Source organism: Lagenorhynchus albirostris, chromosome 19, assembly GCF_949774975.1.
Source record: "Lagenorhynchus albirostris chromosome 19, mLagAlb1.1, whole genome shotgun sequence".
In the NCBI taxonomy this organism is placed as follows: domain Eukaryota; kingdom Metazoa; phylum Chordata; class Mammalia; order Artiodactyla; family Delphinidae; genus Lagenorhynchus; species Lagenorhynchus albirostris.
Window position 1 is genome coordinate 16,082,353 of NC_083113.1, and position 12,737 is coordinate 16,095,089.

The window sequence follows — 12,737 nt, forward strand, 5'->3', positions numbered from 1 at the left end:
TTTATATATAGGATCTATATGTGAAAGACTATAAAACTCTGATGAAATAAATCAAAGATCTAAATAAATGGAGAGAATCAAGTTCATAAATTTGAATACTCAAGGGGGGAAAGTGGCGGGGGGTGGTGGTGGTGTGATGAATTAGGAGATTGGGATTGACATATATACAGTAATATTTATAAAAGGGATAACTATTAAGAACCTGCTGTATAAAAAAATAAATAAAATAAAATTCAAAAAAAAAATTTTATACTCAATATTGTGAAGAAGTCAACTGTTCCAGACTTGATCTGTAGATTCACTCCAATTCTCAATCAAAATGCCAGAAATTTTGTAGATATCAAAATTATTCTAAAGTTTATGAGGAAAAGTAAAATCCTCAGAATAACCAACACAATGCTAAAGAGGAAGAACAAATTTGTATGACTCACATTACATATTTAAGACTTATTCTAGGGGCTTCCCTGGTGGTGCGATGGTTAAGACTCCACCTGCCAATGCAAGGGGCACAGGGTCGATCTCTGGTCCGGCAAGATCCCACATGCCGTGCAGCAACTAAGTCCATGTGCTACAACTACTGAACCTGTGCTCTAGAGCCCGTGAGCCACAACTACTGAGCCTGCATGCCACAACTACTGAAGTCCGCATGCCTAGAGCCCATGCTCTGCAACAAGAGAAGCCACCACAGTGAGAAGACCATGCATTGCAAGGAAGAGTAGCCCCCATTCACTGCAAGTAGAGAAAGCTCACACACAGCAATGAAGACCCAATGCAGCCAAAAATAAATAAACTAATTAATTAATTTTTAAAATTCTTAAATATTTAAGGAGTCAGTTGATCCCAAGGTGGAATGCATAATGTGATAAAATCTAAATGTGTTGTATAGTATCGTGATTAGTTTTAGCAAGTCCATTATAACAAACATTATAGTAAGATTTGTAATTATGAAATTGTTCTTATTTCAGCATTTATGTTGTTTGAACTGATTAAGGAATTTGTGGTTTTGTTGACATATAGTGTTCACAGTTCTCACATTCAAAAACATATTGGCTCTCTTGACAAATGAAATAAAACCAGAAACAAACAATCAGACCTCAAACTTAAAAGATTTGCACAACGAAGGAAACTGTAAACCAAATGAAAAGACAACCTACAGAACGGGAGAAAATATTTGCAAACGATGCAACTGACAAGGGGTTAATTTCCAATATATACAAACAGCTCATATCAAAACAACCTAACCAACAAACTGGGCAGAAGACCTAAGGAGACATTTCTCTAAAGAAGACATACAGCTGGCAAACAGGCACATGAAAAGATGCTCAACATCGTTAATTATTAGAGGAATAAAAATCAAAACCATGAGTACCACATTGCACCAGTCAGAATGGCTATGAAAAGTCTACAAATAATAAATGCTGGAGAGGGTGTGGAGAAAAGGGAATGCTCCTACACTGTCTGTGGGAATGTAAATTGGTACAGCCACTATGGAGAACAGTATGGGAGTTCCTTAAAAGACTAAAAATAGAGTTGCCATATGCTCCAGCCATCCCACTCCCAGGCATATATCTGGAAAAGACGAAAACTAACTCAAAAATTTACAGGAACCCCACATTCATATCAGCACTATTTACAATAGCCAAGACATGGAAGCAACATTTATATCCATTCAACAGATGAATGGATATAAAGATGTGGTGTATATTCACAATAGATTACTACTTAGCCATAAAAATAAAAAAAGAAATATTGCCGTTTGTAGCAACATGGATGGATGTATAGAATATCACACTAAGTCAGAGAAAGATTATTATATGATATCATTTTTATGTGGAATCTACAAGATACAAATGAATTTATCTACAAAACAGAAAAACATTCACAGACATAGAAAACAAACTTATGGTTACCAAAGAGGAAAATGGAAGGGGGGAAAGGCATAAATTAGGAGTATGGGATTAACAGATACATATATCAATACATATAAAATAGATAAGCAACAAGGATTTACTGTATAGCACAGGGAACTATACTCAGTATCTTGTAATAACCTATAATGGAAAATGTGAATATACATAACTGAATCACTTTGCTGTACACATGAAACTAACACAGTATTGTAAGAAACATATTGCATATTGTAACAAATGCAGTTGAGAGAATCCTTAATTTATCTGAAGCATTAAAATCACACTTTAAAGAAAAGGGCCTCCCAAGTTTGTTGACTTTTTTTTTTGTTTTTTTTTGTTTTCCGTACGCGGGCCTCTCACTGTTGTGGCCTCTCCCGTTGTGGAGCACAGGCTCCGGACGCGCAGGCCCAGCGGCCACAGCCCACGGGCCCAGCTGCTTCACAGCATGTGGGATCCTCCTGGACGGAGGCACGAACCCACGTCCCCTGCATTGGCAGGCGGACTCTCAACCACTGCACCACCAGGAAAGCCCTATTTTGGATATTTTAAATTTATTTTATTTATTTATTTTTGGCTGCATTGGGTCTTCGTTGCTGCATGCAGGCTTTCTCTAGTGTCGAGCAGGGGCTACTCTTCGATGTGGTGCGCAGACTTCTTATTGTGGTGGCTTCTCTTGTGGAGCATCAGCTCTAGGTACACAGGCTTCAGTACCTGTGGCACGTGGGCTCAGTAGTTGTGGCTCGTGGGCTCTAGAATGCAGGATCAGTAGCTGTGGCACATGAGTTTAGTTGTTCCGCGGCATGTAGGATCTTCCCAGACCAGGGATTGAACTGGTGTCCCCCTGCACTGGCAGGCAGATTCTTAACCACTGCACCACCAGGGAAGTCCCTGTTGACTTTTAAAATAACCTACTGAATGAAGCTTACTTGTTTATAGTTTTTAATATCTTTGTGATAGTTAATTTTGTGTGTCAATATGGCTGGACCATGGTGCCGAGATATTTTGTCAAACATTCTGGGTCTGCTGGATCATATGGTCCACGTGACAGAGCAGCTTGCATGGCAGCCTGGACCTGTTGCAGAGCCTTCTCTTGTTCTGGGCCCCACTTAAAATCACCAGATTTTCAGGTCACCTGGTAAATGGGCCAGAGTAGCACACTGTTGGGCTGCAAGCCCTGTAGTTGCCCAGCCTAGAGACCAAAGAAAGCCTGGAGACAGCAAGAGACGTCAATAGTTTTTTGGACAGGGGATCTTACAGACAGTGGGCAGGACACTGCAGCAGTCTTCACTACTCAGGGGAGAAGGAGGCTACCATTTATAGGGGGATTGATGTCAGCTTGGCTCATCAGTTACCAGAGAAACCAGCAGCTGGGGCACATCCCTCACAGCCCCTCAGATTAACAAGCATCACTAGGGCAGATGTTTCCCTTTAGTAAACTAGGAGGTGGAGCCATTCCAGCCTGAGGATTAGAACAATTCATAGCTAGGGCAAGGGGCAAAGACGTTCACGTGAGTAGGGTGCAGGTAAAGAAAGGACTGATCGAGGGCTTCCCTGGTGGTGCAGTGGTTGAGAATCTGCCTGCCAATGCAGGGGACACAGGCTTGAGCCCTGGTCCGGGTAGATCCCACATGCCACGGAGCAACGAAGCCCGTGCACCACAACTACTGAGCCTGCGTGCCTAGAGCCCGTGCACCACAACAAGAGAATCCACCGCACTGAGAAGTCCACACACCACAACGAAAAGTAGCCCCCACTTGCCACAACTAGAGAAAGCCTGCGTGCAGCAACGAAGACCCAACGCAGCCAAAAATAAATAAATTTATTTAAAAAAAAAAAAAAAGGACTGATCGAGCAGGGGATGCACAGAGCAAGAGAACAGCCACCTTGGGTGACCTGACCAAACACTCCACCCCTACATACCCTGCATGACCCTTACAATTTTGGTCCACCCCTCTTCCGAGATATCCCTGGGGTCAGGTATGTAGAGGTGCACTGCAATCGAATACCACAAATGCAATACGGACAACAGCATCTAAAGGATATCGAGAGTCCAAGAGGTGGAAAAACTTTGTAGCCAGATGCTTATCAGGTCAAGTTTTCATGGAAATCCAGAGGAGGACACCAACAGCCTCTCACTGAGACCCAGCAATCAGACTCATTTCACAGTGAGGCCTCCATTGTGGCCCAGTCCATGAACAAATTCCCTCCCCTCACACTAGGGACAAAATGTAAGATGTTTAACAGGCACAACACAGGGAAGGTCGTGACCATTAAGCAAAATACAAGCAGTAATCACATTCTGAGATAATACCACCTCTGCCTGTGGTCCTGGCCTGCAGTACCATTCCGCCAGTCTACCCTTAGCCCCACAGCTTGTGCCGAATACTGGAGAGGTGGTGTAACAACCCACCACAGGGTTAATATAATGGCGCCTTTCTCTAGTAAGGGGCCCGGAGTAATTACCTTAGTAGTCTCAGGTGGGCCGAGTAGGAGACAGGTGAAGTCTGTCAGTCCCTTTCTAATCCTGTCCCCCATGGGGCGGCAAACTCCAAACACCCGGGACTTACCTGCCAGTCCCAGGGCCATTTTATAACGTGTTCCCCGGGAGGTAGACCCTGTGGCAAGGGCCAGAGTGAGTCACTGTCCTGACCAGTAGTTGGCAACAGTCCTTCGGTGGGCAATCGTTGAACTCGCATTGTGTTGACTAGTTGTCTCTGGGTTAATATGGCTTGGTCATTGGGAAAACTGCTCCTGAGATGTTCAGTTATAGTCCTTAGGGCTGAATTAGCCTCTGGTCTGCATATCGAGAGCATGGGTTTTCAACATCAATTGTTAAGGAGTCCATTTATTCTTTCTATTAGCCCGGGAGCAGTGAGGTTGGAGGGCAGGTGGAAATGCCAGCGTATGTCATTTTTAATCAGCCCATTCCTAAACATCATGGCTGGTAAATTAGTTTCCTTGTTCACTGTTGATGTCCATGGGGGGTCCTATATGTTGCACACAGGTGTTCTAGACCCCAAATAGTAGGGTTTTCTTGCATTGTTAGATGACTCAGGTAGGTCTTTGGTAATGTCTTCCACCTTTGCAATGCACCGTAGATGCATATCGCTGTTGTTCCATCACACTAGATTGTTGCTCTGCCCTCTGCCATAGCTGGGACCAGAAGGTTACTATTATTTTGTCATTGCCACAGGCCCCAACCAAACCCTTCCGGGTAACTGGCCACGTCCAATTCACAAGCCTATCCCTGAGGTAATATCCCTAAAGCTTGTGTATGTAATTGTTTAGGGGTGAGGGGTCGGAGGGTGAGGCTTGTCTTTTGTAGATAATCCAGGTCCTTGTGTGTTTTATTCATCAGCCATCCATGTGCATTCAGATAAGCCATAAGCATTTGGCTGCTACTTTTTTAAAGTTACTTATTTATTTATTTTGCGGTATGAGGGCCTCTCACTGTTGTGGCCTCTCCCGTTGCGGAGCACAGGCTCTGGACGCGCAGGCTCAGCGGCCATGGCTCACGGGCCCAGCCGCTCCACGGCATGTGGGATCTTCCCAGACCGGGGCACGACCCCGTGTCCCCTGCATCGACAGGTGGACTCTCAAGCACTACGCCACCAGAGAAGCCCCTGGGCTGCTACTTTTAAATTGGAAAGAGACTCTGAGGTTAACAGGATATCATTGATATAATGGAAGAGAAAGACATGCCTCATGGTAGTCAGCTGCCACAGGGCCCCACATGCTAGTGGACAGCCACCTCGGGATCACCCCCGTAACTTTCTGTCCCCCATCTTTATATCCTGACCTCATGGCACTTGTGGGAGTTTCCTCAGCCTCCTGGCTGGCCAACTATTGCTCTATACCCCACAGAACTGCAAGCCTTGTTGTTGCCCAGCCTCAAGACCGAAGAAAGAGCCCAGAGATGGCAACAGAGATATCAGTGGTTTATTGGGTGAGAGGATCTTACATACCTGAAGCAAGGTCCTGGAGTAACACCCCACAGTGTGCATCAGGCAGCGAGTAGGACACAGCAGCAGTCCTTACTACTCAAGGGAGAAGGAGGCTACAATTTATAGGGGAAATGACGTCAGCTTGGCTCGTCAGTTACCAGGGAAACCAGCAGCTGGGGCACGTCCCTCACAGCCCCTCAGATTAACATGCATCATGAGGGCAGATATTTCCCTTTAATAAAGTAGCAGGTGGGGCCATTCTGGCCGGAGGATTAGAACCATCACTAGCTGGGGCAGGAGGCAAAGACATTCACGTGAGTAGGTTACAGGTGAAGGAGGAACTGGTCGAGTAGGGGATTCACAAAGAGCAAGAGAACAGCCATCTTGAATGACCTGATCATTCTGACACCTGTCAGAATGGCTATTATCGAAAAGCTGACAAACAATAAGTGTTGGCAAGAATGTCGAGAAAAGGGAACCCTGTGGGTGGGAATGTAAATTGGTACAACCATTCTGGAAAACCATATGGAGATTCCTGAAAAAGTTAAAAATAGAACTACCATATGATCCATCAATTCCACTCCTTGTTATGTATCTGAAGAAAATGAAAACACTAATTTGAAAAGATACATGCACCCCAATGTTCATTGCAGCATTATTTATAATAGCCAAGACATAGAAGCAACCTAAATACCCCTCAACAGATGAATGGATAAAGAAGATGTGGTATTTATTATAATGGAATATTACTCCACCATTAAAAAGAATGAAATAATGCCATTTGCGGCAACATGGATGGACCTAGATGGTATTATGTTAAGTGAAATAAGTCTGACAGAGAAAGACAAATACTCTATGACTTCACTTATATGTGGATCCTAAAAAACAAAACAGATGAACAAGCATAACAAAACAGAAACAGATTTATAGATACAGAGATGAAACAAGCCAGAGGGGAGGGGTTGGGGGAAGTAGAGAAGTAGGTGAGGGAGATTAAGAGGCACAAACTTCCAGTTGCACAGTAAGTGAGTCATGGATATGAAATGTACCTTGTGGGAAATACAGTCAATAACTATGTAATATCTTTGTATGGTGACATATCATAACTAGACTTATTGTGGTAATAATTTTGAAATATATAGAAATATCAGGGCTTCCCTGGTGGTGCAGTGGTTGAGAGTCAGCCTGCCGATGCAGGGGACACGAGTTCATGCCCCGGTCCAGGAAGATCCCACATGCCGCGGAGCGGCTGGGCCCGTGAGCCATGGCCGCTGAGCCTGCGCGTCTGGAGCCTATGCTCCGCAATGGGAGAGGCCACAACAGGGAGAGGCCTGCGTGCCGCAAAAAAAAAAAAAGGCTTTTTAAAAAAGAGAATGGAAATGTAATAGGACCAATTAAACAGATGTTACCTATATAAAATAAACAATAACATGTTTCTCTCCATCCCTTGGTATAGTAGAGTATTTTTACTCTTCTTTCCTTTTCCAATAATACTTCTGAACTACCTGCACCCTTTAAGACATCGTGTTATTCTTGTATACTGGTAAAATAGAATATAGGTAAACATGAAATTCACTTTGACATGCGGCTCTGCTCTTATTAAGCCCACATTACAAAGATTCTCGTCGTCAGTCTAATGTGATGACATCAAGTTAAATACAAAGCATTTGAGCATTTGTGGGATATACGTATAGAATTTTACTTACAGGCAGCATGTCCTTAGACTTGTAAGTAATCTCTAGGCCCATAGAATGTCCTGCCTGATAGGAGTGTCTTTGTTTGCTTGGGGGCTCTCGCCACCAGTCTAACAATGTGATTTATGATAGAGGTTTTGGGACACACCATATCAGTTCTGACCACTGGAAGAACTGGAGACCTGACACTTCGATGCTCATACTTGAAAGGTGTGAGCTTGAACCTTCTGAAGGAGTTGAAGGCTAAAGATCAGCCTAACCTCATGGACAGAATGTGAGCACCAACAAAAAATCTGGAGACCACAGGCTTGGGCAAGCTTTCTTGTGCATATTGTCACAACTCATGGCCAAGAGGAGGTAATATCATCCTTGTGTTCAAGGAGAAGATGACCAGAAGCTCCACATTTGGATCCCTCCCACACTTTGTCCTAGGCATCCATCTCTCCCTTTAGCTGATTCTAATTTGTATCTTTTCATTGTAATAAAACTAGTCATAACTGCACTACATTCCTGAGTTGGGTCAGTTGTTGTAGTAAACTACTCAACCTAAGAATGGTTGTAGGAACCCCTGAATTTGTCAAGAAATCTGCATAATTCATCACATCAGAAAATTAAAGGAGAAAAAACAGGTTCACACCAACAGATGATAAAATAGCTCCCAACAAAATCTAACAGGCATTAAGTAGAACAGGGACTGAATGAAACTACTTACATATAACAGACTATTTACTCTAAGTCAATAAGCATTATACTAAATGTTTAAATAGATATGTGATTTCCATTAAATTAGAAAAATGAGGGAAGTTATTCCCACTAGTATTCAACTTTATTCTGAAAACTCTGGCTACTGCAATAAGAAATAGAAATAAAATAAATAATAAAAAATATTGAGGGAACTTATTTCTATTTGCAGATGCATGGCAGAAAACATAAAATATAAAAAAGAAAAAAGAATACAATTATTTGGTATGGCTTAAAATGAAAACTGTATGCAAAACAATAAACACCATAACACAGTGAAAACACAAGCCACCTTAAGAGAAAAGAAGTCCAACATTTATAAATGTGTAATACCTGGAATTATCAATACCTGGATTATTTTAAAAATCCTAAAAAAATCAGTGAGATAACCCAGAAAGAAAGAGAGAAAATGCATGAATAAAAAAAGCACTAAGGGGGCTTCCCTCGTGGCGCAGTGGTTGAGAGTCTGCCTGCCGATGCAGGGGACACGGGTTCGTGCCCTGTCCGGGAAGATCCCACATGCCGCGGAGCGGCTGGGCACTAAGGGAAACATAATTGGCCAATAAACACATATGAAAAAATGTGCTCAATTCACTTGCAATCAGGGAAGTACAGACACTCATATTCAATAACTGAAGGGATTCAATATTGGTGCAATGATGGAGCAATAATCTAGCAATATGTGAAACACAGTATACACAGCACTTCTAGATATGCACCTTTGAGTCTCAACTCTTCAAAGAAATAAGAAAACGGCTTTCAGCGACTGTGAAGCTGGGGAGGTCCCGGCTGGGAGAAGGACATCGGATCTCATTGTCCTCCCAGCCTTTCGACCCTCCCCCAAAGCCCCTCAATAAAGTGGCTTGATTCCAAAAACTAAAAATAAGAAAAAAAAACCCGCACAAAATGGTATTCAATATAGCATTTTTATTACAATGAAAAATCATTTTGTCCTAATCACTGTTTAATAGAATATTTAAGCATGTTTAATACACACATTATCAAGCACCAGGCTGGAATCTTTTCCATTCTATAGAAAATCACTAGCCTTCCATTCAAGCAGGAAGCTGCTTTCGGAGTATAATGTGAGCTGCAAAATAAAAGTGCCCTTCCTCACCCCTTCCCAACACAATCACTCACCATGTCTGAAATGACATCCTTGAAGACATTCATTGTGGTTATGGTAGCATCTACCAAAGTGGTTCACATTCTAAAGGTGTTAAAAGGTATTTGGAGTGAGAAGTGCACAATGAAGTAAATTTGAGATACACTATGTTAAATGAAAATTTCTTTAATACATCTTTCGACAAGCTGATAATGTGTACTTGGATTTCCCCCAGAAGTAGACACTTTATCCTTTGTTTCATTTACATTTTTTCCCCAGATATATTTTTAAAAATATCATCAAGGACTAGTATTCCCTGAAGCAAACTTGTGGAGAATGTTGGTTAAACACCGGTCTTCTGGAGCTACTTTGTACTTGGGAAAGGCAAAACACTGGCCTATTAGTGAAGACTGATTTTGTAAGAAATTCTAAATATTTAGAATTATGAAGAATAGAATTTTCATAAGTGAAGTTGGTCTAGATTTTGCTCTTTATCTTCATCTAGTTTTGTATCAGATTATTTCACCTGTGTAAAATTAATTAATAAAATCTTGTTAAGGATTATCTATTCTTAAGGTTTTTACCTACACAACTATCAGATTTTTTCCTTAAACAGGAACTTCGTACACACACACACATTTATTTGTTGGTCTGTGGGTTCTAGAGCACAGTCAATTGTGATAACATACTTATAGAGAAGAAAATGTAATCCCTCTGTATTTTTACATATATTGGAATACATATAGTACATACAGTGTTACCTTATAATTAAAAGGAAAATTTATTGATAATCTGTAATCACTTTTATCATAATGCTGAATGTTTATATTTTTCTTTTCCTTGATTAGACCTGCCAAGATACAGTCATTAACATTGGAAGTCTACTAGTGTCTAATCTCTTAATTTCTACTTTCAATTGTACTTTGCTTCTCTTGTGTTGGTTTGACTTTGTTCTGTTTCTTGTTTCTTGACATAAATGCTTATTCATTCCTTTAATACATTTATCTACATGACAGGCCCAGCACTGATTGCTGCAGGTAAGTGAAGAAGATGAAGACTGGGCCCACAAATGAAGTTTCCTTAATGCATTCGGGGGCACACATTTCTCACTGAATAGAACTTTGGTTACATCTGACAAATTTAGATATGCAGGCATCTCATTAACAATCATTTCTTAAGTAGTGTATAATTTCAGCTTTGATTTTAAATATTACTTCAAATACATAAAAAGGTAAAAATGTTAAAATAATGAACCCTCCATAAACAGCTACTCTATTTCAGTAATTATCAACATTTTGCTAATCTACTTTCTAGCTCTTTGCCAATTTGCTTTCTTTTTCTTTTGCTGGAGTTATTTTAATGCAAATCTGGGTATCTTATTTCATATATATGTATCTCTAACACATAGGATGTTCTATCTTTTAATAACCACATTGACATTATCATCCCTAACAAACAAATCTAATATTTCTAAAAATCATTTAATACTCAGTGCATGTCCACATTTCCCCCAGTCTCCAAAATGTTGTTTTACATTTTGTTCAATCTGGGTCCAAATAATACCCACATACTGAATTTAGTTGATATGCCTCGTCTTTTTTAATCTGTTAACAGTGCCCTTCTTTTCTTTTTCATGCCACTCATTAGTTGAAGAAATCAGGTCATTTATTTTGTAGAATTTTACACATTCTGGATCTGCTTGGCTGCTTCCTTGCGGTGCCATTTACTTTTTCATCTATTCCCCAAATTCTTGGCTTTAAAATTTTTGATTTAAAGGTTTGATTCCTTCAGTTCATTATTCTGGCAATAAGACTTCATAGGTAGTGGTATGTACTTCCTAATTGCATTGTATCAGGAGGTGCCTATTGTCTGATAGTCCCACCTTTATAGACGTTAAAATTGAATAAAGGGCTCAGAGGTGGTCAGCTTGATAAATCCAATGTAACATTCTCACTATAAACTTTTTCCCAAATAGTTTTAATATCCAATGAAGATCATTTTCTGGACCCATTATTCCATTAGGAACTAGAAAATTTTTCTAATCCTATCAATTTTTCTGTATTTACTGGTGAGATTTCTTAAATTAAAAAAAATTAATTTGATGAGTTTTGGGTGACTCTGAAACTTGATTCACATGGGAAAAGCAAAATAAATACTTATTTTTCCATTTATTTATTGGTTTTCAGAATAATGAGTTGGTACCCAAGCATTTCCCATAGCAGCCATAACTGAGTAAATTATCAAACTGCTATTGGGATCATGTGAAAAGACCCAACTCCCACTGGCTGAAGATGGGGCAATTTGAGCATCAAAAAGTATATTGACTATAATGGAATGTTTTCTTTCTTTTATACAAGAGTATCATACACACACACACACACACACACACACAATTAAATTTCCAAGTGATTAGTTTCTTTATGCCTTTTTGATAATTTCTAATTAATTGAATGGTGGTCAGAGATGAGAGATTATAAAACATTTACTCTTTGGAATTTATTATGGGAAAATAATTTCGTATTTCTCTTTGATTCTTCCAATCGTTGTACTCTTAACAACCTCACATTCATAAAATTCATAAGGTTTCTTTTCAGCATGAAATTTCGGATGCAGCTCTAGTGATGAAGAACTTCTCACATTCAGTATAACCTCCTAGATTTTATCCAGAATAAATTATCTTAAGTTTAGTAAGTGCTGAGCAGTGACAGGAGGCATTTCTACATTTATTACTTCTATAGGATATTCCTCTCATATGAATTCACTAATACTAATGATGTTAATAACAACTATAGGTAATATTTACAGAAAACATGCTATGTGGCTGCTATTTTTCCAACTATTAACTACTCACTCCTCACAACAATTCTATTACATGATGTAGGAGGCTGACTCTGAATTGGCCCCAGTGGTCCCTTCCTCCCGGTATTCATACTCTTGTGTAAGCCTGTTCCCTTGAGTGTAGTGTGGCCTAGTTCCTTGCTTCTAACCAAAAGAAGATAGAAAAGGTGATGAAATAATGTCATTTCAATGATTAGATTACACAAGACGATAGCTTCTTTGATGCTAGCAGCCTCTTGCTTCCTTGGCTTGCACACTCTGATGAAGTAAGCAGCCACCTTGAAGAGGCCCATGTAGCAAGGAATTGAAGTCAGCATTTAGCCAACAGCCAGCTAGAAACTGAGGACCTCAGCGCAACAGCCCTCAGTGAATTAATTCGGTCAACAACCACATGAGGTTGGAAGTGTATCCCTTCCCCAGTTGAGCCTTCCGATGAGACTCAGCCATGGTTGAAATCTTGATTTTAGCCTTGTGAGAGGCCCTGAAGCAGAGAAACCAACTAAGT